At 44.7% G+C, this 23,453-nt stretch overlaps 1 protein-coding gene across 6 annotated transcripts in view; it reads right to left on the bottom strand.

Annotated features, from left to right (window-relative positions):
- The window catches only part of PITPNM2 (phosphatidylinositol transfer protein membrane associated 2), a 126,251-nt gene that overhangs the window by 71,863 nt on the left and 30,935 nt on the right, over positions 1–23,453 (bottom strand). The window contains exon 3 of one of the 6 annotated variants that reach the window (XM_054516751.1): positions 18,886–18,960. The exons of the other annotated variants lie outside the window; for them this stretch is intronic. The gene's annotated coding sequence lies outside the window, so the exon portion shown is untranslated. The remainder of the gene's footprint in view (positions 1–18,885; positions 18,961–23,453) is intronic. 6 annotated transcript variants of the gene reach the window in all.

The raw sequence follows: 23,453 nt of genomic DNA, 5'->3' as shown, positions 1-23,453 counted from the left end.
CTACCCTGCTGCACAAGGCACTTGAAAACCACTCAGTCCCAAACCCATTACAGCCATATCCCACCTCCCCTGCAATGGTAACCACAGCACTCATTCCCCATTTTATAGCTTATTTATTCATGGGTCTTTGTGCTCATCTTTTCCAACCGACAGCCCATTTCAGGCTATTTCTCAATGTTAATTTGAATTTTTATCTCCAAATACTTGCAGATCCACTAAACCTGCTTTTGAGACACAAAAATGCAATTTTGGGATTTGAGTCAAGATTGGACAGACCGTGGATTGCTTCCTCAGTAACTCCCCATTCAAACTGAAAAGGGTCATCAACAGCTACTTCACTTTTTCAGTAGTTACAGTCCTGATGGAAAAAACATTTTATTCCCTCACTTATGCAAATATCATGTGGAACAGGAAAGGAGCATTCAAAGCTGGTTTAAAAAGACTATTTCATGGAGGAAAACATTGTACCATTGCAAAGGCAGTGTTAGAGCACTGTGTAATACTTCACACTGGTTTCATTAGGCTGAGACTTGCCTTGCCTAAGGGCAAAATGGGGATAAAGAAAATAAGTCCCACTCCATCAGAAGAAACTTGTAATGACACCTAAAATTCTTACACGGGGGAGCAAGACAGACACAGCAGTGAAGGCTGATGAAAAATGGTGCAATTGAGGTGGAAAGTACAGGGCCATTTTGCACAAGAGCAGTAAATGTTTAATATCTCTGTTGCATCTTTCATCCATAACACCAACAGATTAACAAGGTTTCTGTGGCTGGGTAATTTCTTTGGAGTTTTGATCTTGGAAATAATTACACTGAATATTTTATAAGTGCCTTTGAAAGTTTTTGTTTCTTTTTTTTTTTTAATAAAGAAAAAAGAATCGCTCGCTGCTCTCGGACTGCAGCAGGGTAATGAAAGGGCACAGCTAATCAATACCCACTTTCAGTTCATTAGTCAGCACATTTTGGGCTGCTGTTTTTTGTTCCCTTCCACCATTCCACATCCCACATATGGAGTGATGGTGCATTTTTAAAGCATCACATCTTACTGCTTTTGCAAATCATCCTTAATGCTAACCACAACATGGAACACCCAGCCTCTAAATACCACCCACACCATTTAGAGGCTTCCAGGGTGTTTCCAGCTGAGCACTTTTGCCAGCTGAGACAGAGGAGGCCGAAGTGCCAGACGAGTTCTGTTTCTCCTTTAGTCTGGGTAACAAACTGCTGGGTCATTTCTGTCCCTCACTCCTCTCTGAGAAGTCTAAAGAAGGACAAAGCTTTGTCAGCCACTTGGACAGCCCCAGCTCGAGGACAGGCAGCTCCAGGCTCCTCTCTGGGGAGCTGCTGATGCCACCAGAGCCTTGGCTTTGCCCCAGATCCAGCTGCTGCCCTGGAGCCACAGCTGCACCTCCACTACACCCAGGACCTGTGCACATGATTGCAAACCAGGATGCAATGGTCAGTTCAGGCAGCAGAGACCCCAGGGGTACTGCCAGGTGTTACCCACATCCCCAGCTCTCACCTCCTCCAGGAAAACCCAACGTACTCTGCCCACTCCATAAAAAATACAACCCAAAGGACACACTATGATCATTTAAAATAGAGCCCAAACTGGAAACTGAAACCAGGACTTATTAAAAAAAAATAAATTGGAATTCACCCAAGCCAAGGACAGGAATGGTACCTAAGGAGACAAATGCAGGTACTGGCAAGAAAAGAAGAAACAACCTTCTCTGAATCACCCACCCAGAGCAGAGTGCCTGGCTGGGCCCAGCTGTGCTCCCTGCAGCAGCTCCCAGGGCTTGAGGGAGACATTAAAGCTCTGCCCTGGCCTCAGGGACAACCATCATTATCCCTCATTTGCAGGGAAATGGAGACATAGGGAGAAAATTATCTGGTCCAATATTCAAGAGAGAATTGGTGACAGAGCAGATTCAAGACTGGATCCAACTTTTTCCACAAAATAACTTTTTTTAAAGAGAGGAGGGAGTGGAGTAGCTCAAGCAAATTCAATTTTCCTGATAATTGGCACGATTCTGCAAGAAAAAAATGTGAAGAATCAACTGCCTTTCAAGATATCAGTAATTTCTGCAGAAAATAAAACAATTCTTGAAAATATCAAATTTCCCCAAGAGCCCAGAGGTTCTCAGCACACATCTCACCCCAACTCCTGCCACCCCCAGACAAGCCCTTTTCCTGCTGGAAAGCACATGGGAGCTTCAAGAACTTTCCTGTTTTGTTGAAATCTTGGGAGATGCAGTAACATGAATGAAGGCTGGCAGAGCTGCCCGAGCAGCCTGTGACACTCAGACCAGCGTGGCCAGAACCAAACAGCCACCCTCCCTCTTGAGAAGGGTTAGAGACCTCCTGTTTCCACAAATGATAAGGAAAGAAACTACTCAAGACCAAAAGAAGCTCAAACTCTCACTCACAACAGTATCCTCAAAACCCCATGCAAATAAACCTTGCTGGGGAAAATATTCTCAGATGTAATTAAGTGGTGCTCTGAACCCAATTTTTGCATTAATATCTTGGGCATCACAAACCAAACTCAGATTTCAGCTGTCAAATCCACAAGACAAAACTTTGAAGCAAATCCTTTGGCCTTTAATTCTGACCCATTTTGCTGAACCCCTCCCACAGCCCTTCCCACTGGTTTCAGAAAGCCAAGCTCTGGCTCCACTCAGAATTCCCTCCAGGAAACAATTCTCTTTTCCACAGAAGATTTCTGGAGGTATCAAAGTATTTAACAGCCATAGAGCACATATTGTGGTTTCAGCCTGACAAAGCAAGCAGAGAACTTTCCCAAGGGTGGAATTCTCCTGTTCCTTGAGGACTCATGGGTGGTTTTATTCCTCAAATTAAATGGGATTTCAACCACCTTCTCCAACTACAAATTCAGCTTCACAAGTCCATCAGGGTGTCCTGCAACAAGGTGTCACACTGCACATGTGAGGCAAAACAAAGCAATTTTATGGAAATTAAAACAAAATAACAAAATCTGTTTTGTGACCTCCAAGACCCATTCAAATAAACTTTTCCTTTGTTCCCCAACAAATATCCAAATTGTTTCAGAATGTTCTTTTTTGAAGTGTCCCTTACAAGACAGTGTTACAAAAGCAAGCTTACTAAGGGTTCAAACACAAAATTTTTCTTTTCATGAGATGCACCATTGGATGGAAACCTTGTTCCAGCCTGGCAGCAGCTGAGGAAGCAGAGCACAGAGCAGAAAGTGTCCAACCCCCCCGGGCTCAGATTTCAGGGATGGCTCTGACCGAGCGCTGCAGTTCCCTGCCCCAGCTCCTGCCATGGCCCAGCCACTTGTTTCACACCTTGGGAATTTGTCCATCCTGGCTGACCCAGCTCTGGCAGCTCTCGGATTGCAGGAGCACTGCACAGCCCCACATGCCCTTTGCTAAAGGGCATTACAGCTGTATTTATATCTGACATAAATCTGCTTTGTAAACAGTGACCTGATTCAGGAGCTGGGCTTTCTTAGACAGCCATGTCCAGAGCACACGTGTCTGCTGCTCCTGAGGGACAGCCTCTCAAAAACCCACAGCTGGCAGGTGGGAGGTCAAAACCACCCAAAGCTGGAGGGCCTGGGATATCCATGAAGTGCGACAGAGGAGCCAAAGGACTTCAACATTCCAGCTTGATCACAACATGGCATGAAGGACAATTGGTGTGTGCAAAAAAAGCTGCCTGCAGTCTACAAGAAATGCAATAACTGAGGGACAATAAAGTTTGGATAGTTTAGTCCAAAATTCACTGCAAACGCTGGCTCACAGTCAAAACAATCAGGAGCTGAACTGAAAATGACACTGAAGTTCTCACTCCAGGCACCGGACCCTGTTTTCTCATCTCATTTCTATTCTTCTGTTTGCTGCCAATTAGAAGAACTGTGACCAAAAAAATCAGCCCATTAGTCTTGTTCTTAGAAGTGTTAAGCTCTTGCTTATGAAGTTAGTGTTATCCACTGAGTCCATAAATTACAGCTAAAGTACATAAGGAAGCAGTCATGACATAACCCCAATTTAATCTGAACCAGGCCACCACAGTCAAAGAAGTGTTTTTCAAAATGTTAATTAATTTTTAAAAGAATGGATCAAAGGGGGTTCTCAATTAAAAGAATACTTTAGGAGACAAGCTAGAGAGGATTGTCCACTTTATTAATACAGCAATTTAACAGCTATTCAACATGTAATAACTTCTCCTTAAAAGTCAACCCTCCCCCTTCTCCAGCAGATTAGCCACCCATTTGTCAGACACAATACAGCTTCATTAGCCTAAAAATTCCATTTCTGCTCTTCTGCAGATTTGCTTTTATTTTCCTTCGGTCAGTAAGCGAAAATCCTGAATGACAGCAAAGTCCAGAAATCAATAACACAAACAGGGCCTTGGTCTTTCAGAGGTTCCAGAGTTTGGGAGCAGCATTCCCAGCAATGCCAGCAGGGACAGCACACACTCAACTCCTGCAAGAGCCAGGTAGGAAACCTTGGGATCAACCTAAACAACGCTGCCCAAAGGCACAGCAAAGGCTCATCCATGAGCTGGACCTTGTCTGGAAGAGCTCACAAATGAAACCTTTTCCACCCAAGGATTACCCACCAGCAGCACCTCACAGCCTGACTGGAATTGGAGTATGTCACTGAAAAGAGGACATACAGCAATTTTACCAAAAGGTTCCCACTGCAGCCTTGAGGTTTTGGGTTAACCATTGTCATCACATGTAACACACAAGCAGATGCCTCGTTTCTGGGTGGGTGTTCAGCCAGTGCTGAGGCTCCACAGACCTGCCCAGAAGGTCTGAGCAGGTGAGAGCTCAGACAGGGACAGCAGGGACAAGTCCTGGCGCTGGGCACCAGCAACGTGCAGTTCTCAACACCTCTGAGAAATGTGCACTCAGGTGTCCTGGAGACACAGACAGGAGACACAGCAAAGCTCCTGTAAGGGCAACCTACAACTCAATAAATCAACCAGAGGAGCCCTGTGATTCCAGAGGAAAGCGGGAGCCCCGAGTGGAGAAGCTGCACAGCAGAGCAGCCCAGCAGCAGCCCTGTGCTCTGTGTCAGCCTCACTGCTGCAGCCACAGGCAGACTCTGCATGGATTTCACTGCAGCACCAGGGCTCTAGGAAGTCCTTATTAAAAGATAACAGAAACTGAAAGAGGTTACAGCTAAGGCTAATACCACCCAAAAGCTAAAGCAAACAAAAACATTCCAGTCTAAGATTTTTCTGCAGAGACCATTCAAGCTATTCTTAAGACCATTAACAGCCCCATGCCCAGGCTCCAGTACAAATGGACACCTTTCCTCCAGCTCCTGCAATTTTCAGGAATGAATCCAGACATCAGCAGGATAGGAAGTTCAGGATATATACAGCATTAGTTTCCAAGAGAATATTTGTCATGTCACGTGAGACCAGCATTTTTAGCCAACTTGGGAGAAAATAGCCAAGCTGCAAAGCTGCCCCAAAAATACCAGTCACGACAATTACAAGGAAGAAACACAAAGCATAAGCAATGGCAGTACTAACAATCCATACTTTTAGTGAGAAGCTGCTAACAATTTTTTCTTAATTACACAGGCCACTGCCAGAAGATTATCTCAGCTGCTCAGGTGTGCAATTCGTGTTTCTAGTTTAAAAAAAAAGAAAAGGTATCAATAATTATGTAAATCCAGGACCTTATCCTCTCTGTTCTCCCACTAAAACACAAGCTTTTGCCAAGAACCAGCTGCCCCTCCTTCCTCAGGACAGCACTATTCAGCTTCAGCATTTTAACAAAATGGATAAAGAGTAAAACCATCCAAGAGGCAATAAAAGCTGAACAACTTATCCTAGGCTAGAGATGGAGAGAAAAGAGCCTGGCTGAGAGGAGCCACCCGTGGGTGAGAAGCCTCCCTGGCCACGTGTGGTGACAGTGGCTCTTCCCAAGGCACAAACCAGCTCCAGCTCCTGCAATGAGTAACTGCAGGGCTTGCAGGAGTCAACAGTTGTAATAGAAGATTTATTTTTGTCACTAGAATCAGCGAGGGTGACTCACAATAGGCTCAGGGAGCCTCGTTGATGAGTTTCATTTTATACTGGCACTTTTCACCCTTGGTTCTCAGAAATACTGAGTGACAATAATGACAATAGAGTATAATAGTCCTAATTAGCTAATGGGAGAGAAAACTTCCAAGCTCCAAACGAACCAGAATTGTTACTTCTAAAAATGCAATGCAGTTGATCCTGTTGATCTCTGAAATTAGAAGAGAAAGAAGAATAGCCATTCTCTTCTGCACATTCAGCAACAACATGCCCACAGCCCTATCAGGAGAAAGAACACGAGCAAGAGCTGTTCAGAGCCCTGGCTTCAGGATGATTTACTGCTAAATACATTAGCAGCATCTCCTGCTGACAAAATAAATGGGCCTGACTGTATCAAAAACCAAGCAAATCATTGCCTTCTCAAGCACAGGTTAATGCATTTTTTCCCAGCGATGCTAAAGAGGACAAAAGGACAATGGCAAGCTTTGAAAATGACTTGCCAACTAAGTGATGGCTCAATAATTACGTTTTGGAAAATTTTCCTTGCATTTCACTGAAGCCACTCTCAAAGCAACTGAAAGCACCCAACAAAGAGAAGCCAGTGTGAAACTTGCTCTGTTGACTTGACCAAAGCAAAGGGCTGTTCAGGACAGTGGACTTGGTAAAGTCAAATTCAGGACAACCACTACTGCTCTTTAAAGCACCAAAGTTGGTTGGAATCTTTATTTAGGACTAAAGTCCAGTAGCTTTCCTCTGAATAGGGGATCACATGGAAGCTATTTTCTTTGTGGAGGTTATTTTGAGCTGAAAATATTTTCCAGTTCCATGCTGACAGACAGATTATAAGTACACTGTTTTACAGAATAATGGACAAGTTTCTGAAGCCTGTCACAGAGGAAAGTAGAGAAAGTAGCATTTTTCTCTTTACAGTATTTATTCCTGCAGGAGTTTACTCTTTCAAAATAAGCTCATGTGCTCCTTTAGCACAAAAGGACCCAACTGAGCAGAGCACAGCTATCTGTTCCATTTGTCATCCCAGGCAAGATGAGATAATCAGATTAGCCAAACTGTTACAAATTGCACACATCTGAAGGAGAAGGAAGCAATTTTCTCATATTCCTCCCCCCAGCAATCACCTCCAAGATTTCCAAGACAGCAGTGTCAGCCTCCCTAACACTTCCCAGTGCTGAGCTCCTCCGGATTCAGGGACAAACTCCTCTGGAAGCCCCATGTCAGCTTGTCACATTTATTGGAGAAAATGGTTTGCTGAGATGATGTGGTAAAAGCCTGCATTAATACCTCCAGTGCCATCCACACCTCCAGCAATGTTCCCTAAGAGAGTTCCTGGGTTGGCTACAAAAACTCTCCTGGGAGAGGCTCCTCCACCCTCCCCACCCAAACCAACACGGTCTGGGTGCAGCACAGGGGGTGATGCCAGGACCAAGGGGATCATTCACTGTGTTCCTGTTGCATCTTTCACCCCGAGTGGCCCAACAGCTCTTCCTGCAGAAATGCTGACAGACCGAGGGCAAGGGCAGCACCCAGGCAGAAAGCTGTGGAGCATAAAGAGGTTTTAAAACCAGAGGAATCAGCGAATGTGGTATTTGCACCACAGGCAGCTGTCTCCAAAATCCCACCTGAACCCCTTGTTTAGGGTTTGGTGTGCCCTAGGACCGAAGCTGAAGTTATCACGTTCTAAAAGGAGAAGGGGATTAGTCAACTAAATTCCTTTATACCTTTGCAGTCCAGTTCTTACACCCAAAGACACTCACACAATCTGCACTGAACAGTCTTTGGAAGAAACTCCCTGAGCCAGTGCAGCAAATGAGCACAAAGTTACCAGCAAGTGCAAGCCTCTTGCAGCTCCTCAGCTTGCAGGTGACTGACAGCATTTGCACATCAAAAGCCTTGCACGGCACAGACCCATCCGCCAGGCAGCACCAGCCCTGGCTCAGCGAACGGTAAATTGCTAATTTGCTGGAACACGAGGTGCCTCATTTTCCCCCCTAAGACACCACTAATCCTGTATGCAGGGCTAAAATATCTCTGCTGCCCAGCCTGGCGTTGTCAGTGCTGAGAAACACTGGAAACCAGAGTGCTTTGATTCACACTAAGGACAGCTGAAAGAAATGTCAGCAGTTTTTATTTTTAAATGCATGGAGTGCTGTGCCCAGGGTTAGGAACACTCCCCGTTCCCTCAGATGTTTTAGCACATACCAGTTCCTCTGAAAAAAGGTGGTAGAGACCTTCCACTCAATAGTGCCCTTCTTGGGGCCAGCCACAGAAATCTCTCTTCTCCTTCATTCCCCAAACAACTTTCCAGCTCTGGGATGTCTCTCAGCTTGCATCACACCCCAGGGGACTGGGGATGGTAAAGGTCTATCCTCAAGCTTGCATGGAAACAATGGTTTGTGCTTTTTGACTTAATTATTTCACCTCCAGAGGATGGAGAAATCATCTGTGACTGCCATTCCTGTAACTGGAACCCCCAGTTAAATGTCAAACATCCTCTGCTCCCGTCCTGCATCACAAAATGAGCACAAAAAAAACCACCCAAAAGTTAAGCAATACAGAGACAGACTGTGCTGCAGTTGGGAGAGTTACACACACCACCCAAACTCGTGACATTCCCATAGAAACCACAGAGGGAAAAGAGAAAAGCCTCAAAAAACTGACAAGATAAAACACACATGGTGAAATCTGTAATTCTGGTGAAGAAAATCTGCATGTGCAAGTTCCTCCTCAGCTCTCCAGCAGCTCAGGCACTCAGGGCTAACACAGGTAACACACAACTGATGCCAATAAAGATTTTTTTTCAGATCCCTCAGGCTGCCTGATGGGAATAACCACACATTCCCAGGAGTGGCATTTCAGGGGACAAAGCTGTTGGGTATTAGAAGCAACTTTTTCCCTGTTACTTATGGGCCAGTTCTTGCAGTTAAGTGTCATTACAAATAAAGGAACTTCCTTAACTCTTCCTTAGTGTGTGTAAAGCCTTTCAGAATGCACATTTTTCTCATTAGCAGAACGAGTTAAGCAAATAAATATTGGGATGTGCAAGAGAAGCAATTGAATCTTTCAGTCATATACACATCCGTGTTGGAAAAAAAAATCCAAGGAAAAAACCCCATATTACTACCAAGAGCACACAAGTTCAGCTAATGAGCTAACTGGCCACTGACAGAAAAAAAAACTTAAAAACCTGAAGTTTAAATGTTCTGTCACACACTTCCCTACTCCAGACAAGTGGTTTTGTGTGACATCAAAAAAGGGAAAGAGAAAAAGAAGAAAAGGGAAGAAAAAGACAGGAATGAATGCTTAGCAATGGCTTTTAAATTGCTCAGGGTGCTCTGCTCCTGTTCAGGAAAACCTGAACATTCCATATTCCAGTGAACATTCATATCCCAGTGCTTGGCAGAGGCAAGGCAGCTCCACCAGGAGAGGCACCAACACGCATGGAAGGAGGTTGGTTGTCACAAACTGAATCATTCCCTGAGATGCCTGATGCATCTCCAAACCTCTTCCAGACAGAGGAATAGCATCCACAGCGTGCCTGCTGCTCAGCTCAATTGACTGCACACCCCTGAGCTCTACTGCCAAAGGCAGAAATAAAAGCCAAGCCCAAATCCAGGAGGTTTGGAAGTGAATCTGGACACCAACCCTTTTCTGCTCATCCAAGTTCTCCATCCCAGCAATGCCATGTGAATCTCCCTCTCCTGGGATGGTTGGGATTTTATGAACCCATTGCCCCTGTTTTTTCCCCAAAGCTTCACCACCAGCATCTTTCATGCAGAGCACGTGATTTTCTGCTTAAGAAAAATAAAAAACAATTGTTTTTTCGGGTCTTGAGAAATACTTTAGTCTGACACATGTTTTTTTCTGGAATTGGTTTCTAAATATACACTCTACCTACCACACCATCAAAGGCAGGGCTAAAGACACTAACAGTCAATACATTAAACAGTTTATCTTGTTAGAGGTTTTACAGCTACTTAATAATGAGTTTTGGTAACCACTGCCTGTATGTGTCTATTACTGTAAGACAGTCTTTAAAAATATATATAATCTGTAATAGCATAACCTTTCCCTTCAGCTGCAAAAAAACTCTGTACTCCAATCAATATCATCTGTAGCAAGAAACTAAAAAAAGATCAGCAGGAGCCATAAAGCACAGTAAATTACGTTCAGGGAACAGCTCTACTGCCACCATATTTTATAGAAATTCTATTTAAAATTCACACATACAAAAAAAAAATGAGATATACAGAAAAAAACCCAGATCTGGACAGCAGATAAAGCAAATAAGTTGTGCTGTCTGACAAGCAGGATAAGAAAAGCAGAAGGGTAGACTGAATCTGACCTTTGTGGGTCAGTCACATTTTCCATGTGCTGCCAAAGATCTTTCCCCAGGGGGAGGAGGGGGCAGCAAGAGAATCAATTCATAAAAAAACCCACCAGTGTTTACACAGAGTAACCAGTGAGAAATGATTATTTTACAAATCAGAGTAAATCTCCCATCACTTATCCGGTCGAGAGGAAAGTTTTGCATCACCCTGCCGATGTTTCAGCGTTTGAAGGTTTTACACATCTCAGAGTCTGAGAACAGCCAGGCCCTTCCATCACACAAAATAACAAGCATTCCTCCCACTCTGAATCCAGAGGCACTGAAGGGCACCACAGCAGCTGAGTTCACAGAGCACAAGCATTTCTTTAGCCAATAACAACAACATTCAAAACAAAGCTACAAATATAAACTCAACCTGCTTAGGAACCTTCCATTGCTTAGGAAACAAGTTATTTGCTCTTTAGCTTTACTGACCTTCCTGAGCAAAAAGTCATGAAGAGATGCTGACACGAGGAATCAAAGCTGCTGCCACCTTGTCACCTGGACACAGGAGCCATAGATTTATACCCCAGAGCCCAAGCAGTAAGGAATCTCCAAGCAGTAAGGATAAACTTAGTACAGCTTAGGGAACAAAAAAAAATTATATATAAATATATATATAAAAAAATATATATGCAAGCCCCCCTGCTTTTCCTGCTTGCTCCTTTCACAAAAGCTTGGAACATCTGCAGGAACTGCCTCTCCAAGTATATCCAGGGTTTACTTACTATTTATTCCCAGGCAAATCTCAACCCTCCAGCCCTTGCCAGAGCTGTCTGAGGTGACCCCGTGGCTGCCCCATCTCCAGCTGCATTCCCCAGGGCTCCCAGGCTGCAGGTCCTGAGAGAGGTGCCAGCCAGGGCTCTCCTCCCCTGCCAACGCTGCTCCTCTCACCTACACCAAGAGCTTTTCCTTCTCTGCTCTAAGGCTACTCCCAGTCAGAGTCGGGAAGATGAAAGGAAAGCAGATCCAGAGGCATGGCTGGAAGTAGAAGTAATGAGGATGTTGGAAACCAAATCAAAACAGAAGGTACAGCTTTTAAGAAGTCCTCCTCTATTAATCTCAGGCTCAGAGAGGGATAAAAATGTTTCTATTCCAATGATGATCTTTGAAGAAAAAACTCAGTTTTGGCACAAGGAGTAAAGGTAACTCCCAAACTGGAGAATTAAGCAGTACTTACATTTATTCCTATTTCCTTAGCTAAGCCAGGTACAATCACCTCCAATGCATGTTTCCATGCACAACTCAAAAATTAGGAATATCTCTAATCTAAATCTAAAAGAGGGACTTGAGACACCATAGACTGGTGATGCTCCCCATAAAGAGCAAACACAGCAATTCTGTCATTTTCTTTGAAAAGCTGGTGGTTTAGGGTTGTTGTTTTTCCAGGGATTTTGGTTTAATGGTGCACTTTTTTCTTTCTACCTTTCTGCCAGCTTCCCTAGAAGAAAACAAAACAAACCCCTATGACTAATCCTTCACTTTGCCAGCTGACAGAAACCACCGTGTTACCACAGCACATTTAAAATAAAATTACAATTTTAAAGGGAAAATGTAGAAGCACATTCTGGTCCTTTGCCTTCCCCCTCATCCCCGAGCCCTCACCCTGCACTGCCACCCGTTATGAGCGAGGGCTGGAGCTGCTCCCTTCACCTGGGGGAAGCCCCAGCACCTCAATGATGCCCTGACTGGACAGAAAATCCACATCAGAACAGAGAGGGAACTTCTTCTGCCACCCACAACCGGTGTGAGAAGTTGCCATGGAGGAAAGGGAACTGCTCAAGGGTCTTGAGGTACTGTGAGACACTACAGCCAAGCCAGAGGGAATACAGAAGCAAATTCAAGTGCTCCCACAAACCTGAAGCTTCCAGACAAGAAATTACCAGTAATTACTAATAATATAATTTTCATGCAGCACTCATCAGCAAGAACCAGTTCTGTCCTCACAACAAAGAGGAACAACAAAAGCCACAAACAGTTACTGAATTAGCTTATTAAGATCTCTGGGATTTTTTTGAACCTTCATAACCATCAAAATTGGTCTGAATGCACAAACATGATTACAATAAAAAGGCCCAGATGTCTTCTGGACACGGCAGCATCAGATCCAACATCATATTGCAGAAACCTCACACTGAGGAATCTCTTCTGAGGGATGAAGGGTGCTCCTCTGGAGTCACTGCCCAGCCTGGTCCTTCACAGGAGGCACTGCAGCACAGGAGGAATTACAGAAGCTGCTACTCCAGTTTCAAACATGCTCCTCTTTTAAAAATACCACACACTTATCAAATGCCAGGGGTGGCCAAGCAGAGTGGTCAGGGCATAGCACAGTAAAACAAACAAGCAAATACAAACAAACAAACACAAACAGCAAAAAAAAAGAGAGCCCAAAGGCTGCAGCTGATTTTCCTCCCGTGCCTGTCACTATTTCTCATCAAATCAGAAAGCCCAACCTCCATCAGATGCTCTGCTGGTTAAGAGCCAGGCACAGGCAATGTGACCTACAGACCACAGCAGACCCATTTACATCAAACATTTAACCCCTGGGATGAAAGATCAGGAGGCCCATCTGGTGGTGAAAAAGAACCAATCACTTCATCAGTGAGGTGGTCCTGAAGGGAAGGGAGGCCCAGCAGGACAGAGAGGCTTTGTCCAGCTCTGCAGAGCCCCTGCACTGCCCAGAGCCAGGGCCAGGGCACCAGGAGGGGACAGGAGCCCTGTGCCCAGCCAGCAGGAGCAGAGCCAGAGCAGGGACAGGGCTCATTCCAGAGACATTTTTAGCACAAGGAGGGGCAGAGCACAGCAGCTCTCCTGTACTACTGCATCCACCCAGTTTCCAGAATTTCCAACTCTATAATGATATGGTTTTCCTGGAAGAGCTCTTCTGACTGGATCAGAGGACATCTCATGAGCACACCCTTGGCAGCACCGTGGCCATGGTGTGGAAAGACTCCTGAGTGCATGATTCAGGCCCTCTGTAATTCAGCTGCATCCCCCTTTTTCAGCACAGGTGAGAGGCGGGTGTTTTAAAAGCAGCTTGCTCTTAAGTTTTTTCCTGTTTGAGGGGTTTTTGATATTTTTTCCTTTGTTCCCTCCTTACAATAGTAAAACAAATTGCTGGTTTTTGTCCAGTCCCAATATTGGTTGTGCTGCTGAGAAAGCTCATGTAGCAGAGCAAAACTCAACTCAATTAAAGATGAAGCATGGTCTTGGTTTTCTTTTGAGCAGGAAGGACAGAGACTCCCAAGAAGCTTCACCCTACACTAACCAGGTTTGGCATTGCCCAGACACACTTGCTTAGGGATTTTTTTATGCAGTGGAAGAAGAGTTTGTCCACAGCAACAAATACTTTATACAGCTGTCCAAATGAAACCACCCATTTGACAGGAGATTCAGCCCATCCTTGCATTCATTCATTCTCTGAACCATGCCCTTAAAAGGAGACTGTGTTATTCTTTTGCATTAAGCAAAGCTGTGTTAAAATGTTTGTTTCTGATGGAACAGGGAGACAGACACCAGGAGGAAGCAAGCTGTGTCTGAAGAGCAGAATTCCTGGCAGATGGGTCAAGAGCAGCAGCTGTGTTCACAGAAAACACACACGTCTTTACATACTTGGGGCTGCCATGTGGAAAACATCACAAGAAATGGTTCACAACGAAGGGAAAAGAGACTGTTTTTGACAGCAGGTATCAGGATGCTGCTCTCCTGAGCCTCTGCAGTGGATGCTGCAGATGGATGTCTCATCGGGCAGGGAAAAGGTCAACATTAATAATGGAGCTGCACCAGTTCGTGACAGTCCCAGAAATACCATGAGGAGATGCTGATCTTTACTGCAGTGTGATCACCACATGCATGAGAACAGCCCCAGCTGCCCAACACCAAGCTGAGCCACCAGTGCTCCCAGTCAGGTTTGAATTTCCTTGGCAGCACCCTGTCCCTGAGCACATTTCTCCCACTACCTACACGAGAGACCTGCAAAGGGAGAACCAAAAAGTGGCACGTCCTGGCCTCTGTCCTTGCTGTGAAGCAGATCCTTGGGCAGGGATGACCGAGGAAGATTGAACCCGAGCAGCCAGAGCCCAACGAGACTGAAATCAGAGTTCACACTTAACAGATAAATAAATGACCCAATTTTAGAGTGCTCATCACACACCACTTTGTGCAGCCAATTCAAAAAGCAGCTCCACATCTTCTCTGCGAGTCGGGCAAAGGGCTGCTGCTGGATTTACTAAACTGTGTCATGGAAAGAGCTACAGATGCCTTATCATTGCTGAAATGTTACAGAGATAAGGTCCGTGTGTCAGCTGCCTCCTGGAAACACAGCTAAGGGCACTTTATGCTTATTCTGCACTGAAACCAGTGTATCAAATCTTTTATGCTAACAGGAGCTCCAGACACACAGCAGAAAATGAGCATCAACATTGCCACCACATACTTCGAATTGCCCTGGCCTCAGCAGGCTCTCTCTAGCCCTTCTTTTCAAGATGTTTTAAGTGGATTATTTTCCCCAAGAAGGGCCAGGGAGACACAGAAATTGTTACAAGCAGAACGAGTAATGAGTTTAGCAAATCCCTTATGCCAGTTACACTTAAACTGCTGCCCTAAACACACTAGGTAGTAACAGTAATTAAATAAGCAACAGCATTGTGCTCCAAGGATTTTATCCACTGAAGGGCTGGAAAGCACTTGAAGCCTTTGTCAGGAAAGGATGTAGGTGCAGCTTTGTTCTCTGCTCCTGGTGAGGATGGAGAGGCAGCTCTCCATTTCCAGAGGAGCACTACACAGGTTAACAGCATTTGAGATCTCTCTTGTTTTCTCCTTTATAGCTCAGGGATAGAGGGGAACACCAAGTGTGATGTAAGCACCTGGTGAACACACACAGGAGGGCTGCAGTAAGAGCAAAAATAATTGTTTCTGTTGCAGATGCCCTCAGCACCATTTCAAAACACACCCTGTCAGGGTCAGCAGAATTCAGGAGATCATCACCTCTGGATGCTGAACTTGGTTCTTCATGGCAAGTCCCTCAACAGAAACACACCCTCACCCTCAGGGGGGCCAGCAACCAAAGGAAAACTGTTTCCTTCATCACATATTCCACAGGGTCATCTCCTCCCAATTGTTATTCTGAGGATTTGGCCCTTCAGCTCTCTGCTATTTATGCACATTGTTAATCTGAGTACTCCGAGCATTCACGAGTCCACAGATAGGACTTGCTCTATTCATAAATAGCAGAGCTCCTACAGGGAAAGATCCCAGGATTAGTCAGAGCTATTGAGAGAAGGGAAATTAGACAGCAGGTACAGAGAAAAAGCCTGAGTGTGTGTGTTACATATTTAAATGACACTGACATTTCTTCAAAGCCTTACTGGGTTTTTCATAGGCTGGATTCTTTGGGGTATTTTTGGTTGATTTTTTTTGGAAGGCTGCAGTTGTAAAGGAAAAATTCTTACAAAAATGATCAAGCAGCTGTTATTGTCACAGTGGGAGAGGTTGAATACCATATGATTAATATCCAAGCTTATTGTGGAACAACAAGAAAGAACGACTAAAAGGAGAAGAAAAGTCAAACTAGGGGGAAAAATAAAAACCAAATCAAAATCACTCACCCAATCCATACAGTTTAGACACTGAGCATATTGTCACAAGGGACAGAACAGAGACCCCACAGCTGAGAAAGGACCTGTGTGATGTGCTCACACCCAGGAGCAGGAGCAATGCCCATTTTGCTCTGTGCTCAAAGAGAAATGTGAGGGGATTCAGGCATCCTCGAGAGCTGGGCCTGAAGGCTGGAAAACACATAGCTCCTGCTAATAAATCCCTTAATTTATTAAGATAACTTCTCATAATTGAAAAGAAATAAAAGCCATACCCCTGGAAACCACGCTCAGTGAACACAGCAACTAATAAATACAAAGACAACTCGATAGATGTATGTTGTTACATCTTCTTAACTTCTTGCTTCATTAGCTGAACTGTAAATTAGCATATTTTTCCTCTTCTGTGAAGATCTTTTTTTCCCCCTCCTCAAAACTGACATAACTTCATTGCTGTTCCAAGGATTTTCCCCCTCCTCAATCTGAGAGTTAACTTGTCATTTAAAGCCCCAATCTGTGAAAACACACGTGGACAGAGCTTTCCTATGTCAAATGCAGGTAGTTAACAGAGTTCTCCTTTGTGCTGCTTCAGGAGAAAAAAAACAAGAGAGAAAACCGAACACAAGATCTTTAGAGAAACCCTTTTTTTGCTCCACCAACCACCTGGACTAAAATCAAGCTCTGCCAATCCTCCTCATATTGGTGAAAGCCAAGCCACCCATCCACCTGCAGCATCCCACTGCACCAAAGAGACTTTTCTTCCAAAAGCACCCACTCTGCTTTTTCATCCTCTGCTCTACATGGACACAAGAGCCTCTCTTCAGGCTAAAAAATGCATAAATAGTTACAGGTTGAAGAACATGCAGGCACAGCAAAATAAAACTAGCATTTCTGACATTATTGTGCTGGTGAGTCACCAATTCATTCTTGTTTGTCAGCTCCTGTAAGGACCAAGATCTTCAGAGGCAGCTGAGGCCAACTGAGGTGGCAGCCAGGCTTGGGCCCAGATGCCCAGAACCAGAAATGCCTTTTCCCCCCCTTTAACTGCTGGCTGCCAACAAAAGCAAGAAGGGATCAGAGAGGAACTTCAAGTGACAACATCCCCCTCTCCAGCCTCTCTCCCAGCTGCAAACTCCAGCAGCATTTCAGCCAAGCTCAACACTGCCCACCAGCTCTGTCCCTTTGGGGAACCGGCTCTTCCATCGCAAAATAAACCCCCAAGGTTTACCTTCTGTCCCTGCAGTTTTACAGACTCAAAGGACCTTTGGCAGCACAGCCAGGAGCTCTCTCCACAGGTGGCAGGACTGACAGATGCCCAGACCCCATGGAAGAGCAGCAGCAGATCAAAAAGCACCATCCCAGGCACACGGAGCAGCGCAGGGGTGCAGAACACGGCTCGTCTCCAGCTGAGGCACCAGTGGTTCAGGGAATTTGTTTGCATAGCTTGTCCTTCATTAAGATCCCACGGGCTGGGATGCAGAGGGGAAAATCAGGGATGTATTTGTACTAATGGCAGGGACCACATCATAATTTGCAGTCTCCGTGCCTAGGGCTCACACGTATCACTTGTGTTGAACACTTGCTTTATTTCCTTTATTCTTTCTTCCCAGTTTTTCTCTCTCATGGCAGCCCACTGTGTCTTTCAAACACTTTCACCTTCTCCCCTACCACGAGCTCTGTTTGAACAAGGTTTTGCAGAACAGAAAAATCTGTCTCCTGCTGGAACTACCCAGATCTGACTCTTTTGCCTAAGAAAACAGTGTCCAAGTATAAAAGTAACCCTCCACAGCTCAGAGCTAGGATAGTTGGTGATCAATAATACCAAAAACCCAAGTTAGCAGGGACCAAGAGTCAAGTTTCTAATCACTAAAAACAGTTACCACAAACTCCTGTTGCTTTGCAAACTTAAATCAGTTTAAAAAGGGGATGGAGCTTGTTCAGTGGGCAACAGTTTTCTCTAAGTGGGAACAGAGGTATCCAGAAGTCCCATTAAGGAAGTAGCAGCCCTTTGATGTTTAAGTGACTTAATACTTTTGGAAAACTGGGCTTGGTCATATTGGTGATCCAGTATCCTATAGAAAAATTGTGGTTCTGGTGCTTAAAATCTTGTGGCTTGAGGAAAATTCAGGCTACAGGATAGGCTGGAGCAATAAAACCTCACATTGAGCAGCTTGAGTTTCCTTTGCTAATCATCCAAAGGCACTGTTGGCAAGGAGCTTATCCAATGGCTTCCATAAAAGATTGCTCACTGGTGCACATTTTGAAAGGGCAACCCCTTCTGCCTTGCCTCTCTTTCACTGTTATATTTAAATACATTAATATTTTAAACTTCTAAAAGCACAAGCAATTTATCTCTTCTTTAAAAATAAATAAGGTGGGGACTGTGATCGTGTTTAAAAAGCTGTACCTTCTTCCTACTTTCATGTAGATAGAAACATATTTCAATGTCCCTACAGCACAGAGGAGGTCAGTCCAAAGTCACAAGGGAGCTGCAATTTTGGATGCCCAAAGTGACACCTTCTTTTAAAAGAAGCAGTTTTAAGAGATAAGCCTGCAGCCACCTACTAATCTCCTGAACACAGAGAGGAACAAACAGACTTCCATCACTTCAGAGAAATACTTCCTTCCATGTTTGACAATAAAAAAGATAAATAATAATAATTATGATAATTAAAAAAAAAAAAGAGACAGGAGACAGACAGACATCTGGGTTATATTCTAAATGTAATTAGAAGCCTGACAACAGGACAGAATAATGTCAAACAAATTACAAGCAATGTGTTTTCATTCACAGGGTGACAAGTCAACAGGCAGGCAGTTAATTTTAAGACTGATTATGTACCAACTCCTTAAATAACATAAACACACTCACCTCCACGGAAAGCAACAGGGAGTCCAAACACACCATCGATCTCCCCGTGGGCAGGGCTGAGCATCTCAGCTGTGTCTGGGAAACAATGAGTGTGGATTTTAGGGGGGGTTGTTTGTTTTACGAGGTGCTGGCATTGCTCAGTGGGTGCCCCAGCCCGTGTACCTTGGATCCCAGTCCTGCTGAGCACCCTCAGCTCTCACTGACACAGACACATGGAAGTGCACATACAAAACCACACTCTAAGGCCCTGCCTGTGGGAGGAAGAGCTGTGTGGTTCCTAACCAGGGTTTTTCAGGCCAGTGCCCTCACACCACCTCAGAGGATTCCTCACCCAGGTTCTCCAGCACTCCCAGGACACCACAGTGTGCAGGCAGGGAAGGGCTCAGCCATCTGAGCTCAGGCGAATTTCCAGGGGCTGAAGCACATCCCCTGCCCACTCAGGGGCTCTCAGGTGTCTGGTTTGGGCAAACTGTGGCGTGTTCTTACAGGAAAGCCATGGCTTTCCTTCCCACCATGTCCAGGCAGCTCCTGGACGTTTTCCAGCCTGGACTTGCATATCTGCTCTGAGGGACCCAACACTGCCTTCTACACCAGCACCTGCAGGGACCAATTTACACAAAGCTTCAACTTTCTGAGGCACTTCAAAAACACAACAAAACAAAAAACTCCAAAAATCCTTATTGACCAAGCGGCAAAGGCAGAAGATGCGCTGCCTGGGGAGAGAGTGATTGCAGAGAGGAGCTCTCCATTTTCCTGCAGCAATAAGAACCACCTATTTGTTTGAGTGATGGTGGCTTCACGAGAACACCAGTGCAGAGCCAAGCGACGACAGCTCTGACGTAAATAGAGGGAGAAAGCAAACAGAGGCAGTGCAAAGCACTGAGCAGCAATGGGACACGATGGTGGAGACGCCAGGCTGCAAGGAGAGACAACGCAGCCAGGCAGGATGACAGATGAAAAAAAAAATGGTTACAAAAGCAGAACAGACTAGAAAGGCATTTATAGGATAATAATCCTTGCCTGTGTTTCTAATTATATCTGTAATAGTTAATAGCTGAAAGGATTTTAGAAGGCAAATTTACTTTTTGTCCTCTGTGCCATTTTCTGGCGGCATTTGCCCCAAATGCCTGAAGACGATGGTTGGTTTCAACATCTGCTGGTGACTGCGTGTGTAGCTGGGGTGAAACTTCCCAGGGAGCTCTGCAAGGGACAGAGGTGAACTGGTTAAATCCCCTCACCGGGGCAGGGACAAGCTGGGCAGCCCCTGCCAGTGGAAATGCAGGCTAAGCAGCTGCAGTAATGCCAGGAACCTTTTGGGGAACATTTTAACAAACTACAAAATGGTCAAACAGCACCAGGCTGCAAGTTAGACATTGACACCAGATGCTCTGAATAAATAAATACATGCACAGTTGTGGAAGGGCTGTGCTGGAGGCTGGTGAAACTGACTGGAATGATAACAACCCAACAGAACCATGCCTGGGGAGCAGAGGAATCATCTGGTTAAATTTCTCTGGACCCTTCCAGTGTTTCTGTTGAGCTTCACATTACCTAACACATCTACAAGCTTACAGCTGTGAACAAATCCATTTAAATTAGACCTCTGAAGCATGAACTGCCCCAAATTACTCAAATTTGAAACAAAGAGGAAATAATAGGTATTAGATTAAATAGGTAAAGATACATCCATTTTAATTGTAGCGCTATACAGTGTAGAGTACCCCGGAGAGGAAAAAATACTTAGCCTATCTCCTTGGGAGTAGTAATACTTAGGTTTAATCTGTAGTGTTGTCACTCTACAGAGATGAGGCACACAGAATTTTTATGCCATGTGCCAGACTTCAAGAAATCAACCCAAATTCCAGAACACCTCTGACAATAGTCAATCAGGACAAACATCATAACTGCAAGCACCTTCAGTTTGAAAATACACAGATATGATGATAACTGCAGCAGCACTACCAGTGCACTCTGAGAATTAATGTTGCTATCCAAAGGGAAGGGGAATGTTTCAGCATTCACTCTCTGCTGCATGATTCAGGAGCTCGGAACATTTGCTGACACCTGAATCTCTCTGATTAGTGTCTTCCACCCAAAATTAAGGGAAGGGAAAGACTTTTGGAAAAGAAAAATTATGCAGATATGTTGTTGTAACAGTTCTGAATATTTCCAGTAATGCTTCAGATGCTGCAGTGAGAGATCTTACCCAACAGCTTTTGGAAACAAGGTGGTGATATTTACCATCAGCACCTTCCTTCCCCAGCTCAGCATGCTGAAAGCACATGGAGAGGGAAACCACACAGCCTTGGAATAATCAAGTGTTGGGGTAGAAGGGGCTGGGGGTGAGTTTGGGAGGGGTTTTGCTGTTTTGTTTTTTTTTAATTATTTGTAACAGAATCAAGCCGGAAAACCAGCTCAAGAGCAGAGCCCTCGCAAACCACCTCGGACAGCAAAGATAAACTTTGGGAAAGTTAAAAACTGGTCCAACATACTGAGCAGAAATTCTGGGTATCTCTGACATGTTTGAGTGCCAGCTGAAGGGGCTGCATGCCAGACTGAGCACAAAGAACATGACCCAAGACTCCCCACAGTGCTGGATGTGGAGGCCCCCACCCGGCCTGCCTTGGGAGGTTTGGTGCACTAAGGATATTCCTGCTCTTGGGAAGGGCTCCTTTAACTGCTGCTTTCCAAAGCTTATGAACAAAGAGCCTCACTGCTCTCTAGAATCACAGAGACTTCCAGGGATGAGGCAGCCACAGCTTCTTCGGGCAATCTATTCCAAGAAACTGCCAAAAATCAGAGCCCAGAGTGAGGCCAAGTGAGAGGCAGTGCAGAGCTGGCATGGAGTGGCTGGAGGCACCCACAGCTGCTTCCCACAGCTGCTGGAAAAACCATCAGCCCTACCGTGTTGCACCTGCAATTATTTTAACAATCAGATTTGGGAAAACACTAAGTAACGCTCATTCCTCCTTTCTCATAACAGTACAGCTTGTACTGAGCCTTCCTGTTGCTAAAGAAATATTCCATTTAAGAAAGCAGCTCACTATCAGTATAACAAGCAAGCAAACAATGCCTTTATGTTGCTATGCCTGTTAACCTTTGATTTACAACCCTGTTGGTCAGTTTTGGTTTTGAAATTAAGATGCTGTGTGCTGAAGGGCAACAGAGTTCACACCACTAAATTAACACCTGCTATAAATAATGTGCTACACGAGAGTCAAAGAACACGCACAAAGCACCAAAACCAGGTGAGTGAACATTAAACAGCCTTTTGCTGAATAACTTAAAACATTAAAAGAACATAAACATCTGAAAACAAAGCTCTTTTTTTTTTGCTAACATTTTTGGTAGAAGAGTCAGCTCCAAACAATTTGCTTTGTGGTGGCTGTCAGGGGAGATCCAAGTGAGATTCTGGCTGTGCTGGGGAACAGATGATGTGGAAAACAGAGGCTTCCAGGGACAGACAATTTGTTGACCCCATCTGCAGGTTATTATAACACTGACTGATCTCCCAAAGCAATTTTCATTAATAAGAAGTTTCCAAGACCTGTCTTTCTCCTTCCCTCACACCCCAGAGGAATATTTGCATGAGATTCCTAGAGACCAATCCTTCCCTCTCTCCCTCCTATTTTTTTTTCTTACCATGGGAGAATCCAGCTCAGTAATTTCTTATGCCATATGGGTAACAGAAGAAAACAATCAGCAGGTCATATAGCATCAGTTCCCTGCATGAATTCCCCGTACATGCTCTGCACAAAGGTTGTGGGATTTTTTTATTTATCTGAATCTGTGGAGCTCACTGCTATCACAGTCACTTCTGCACCATTTTAAAAAGGCAAAGGAAATAAAAGGCATAAATTACCTTCTAAAACAAGCACTTTTTTTTGTGCAAAAGTCTTCAATGAAGAAATATAAAACACAATAGCAACAAGAGCTGAAATTGCTGCTTTAGACTATAATGGCTTCATAACAGTAATTAAGGCTTCTTCCTGACTTCATAACTATGCCATAATGCATTTATCAAAAGCACATTACCACAATGGACACATTCACTCTTTCTGCAATATTTCGACAGCTCCCTTTGGACACTATCAGTAAATAAAATCTTATGTGGGCCAATTAAAGAAAGCATAAATCCAAATTCTCTGTGGCTATCTTGTTTTGAATGCACTGCTCTGTCAAATCTTTTTAATGGGAAACGGGTAAGTGCTTTGAATCCAGGAAAAAACTTCCTTCCCAGAGCAGCTCTGGGATGCAGAGTCTTTCTTAAGAGCCACAGGAAGGAAGGAGAGGAGTGTTTCTTGGAGCTGTGTTTTTATCACAGGAGGAGGAGAGGTTTTGACAGCAGAGAGACTATTGTCAAGCACATTTGGACTCACGTCAAGTCTCTGCCTTGACAAATTGGACTGGGAGTCCTTCCACAGCCAAAGTGCACGACGTGCAAGGCAGAGCCATTTCTCCACTTCACTGAAGAGCAGAAGGGAATTACAGAGCTCTTTTCCCCTTGCTGCCATCCAGTTGGCTCCAAGAGGCTGCAGCGAGCCCGGTGCTCTGCAGGGACACATCCC

The sequence above is a fragment of the Molothrus ater genome, chromosome 18, assembly GCF_012460135.2.
Source record: "Molothrus ater isolate BHLD 08-10-18 breed brown headed cowbird chromosome 18, BPBGC_Mater_1.1, whole genome shotgun sequence".
In the NCBI taxonomy this organism is placed as follows: Eukaryota; Metazoa; Chordata; class Aves; order Passeriformes; family Icteridae; genus Molothrus; species Molothrus ater.
This window is presented reverse-complemented; position numbering and strand designations above follow the sequence as displayed.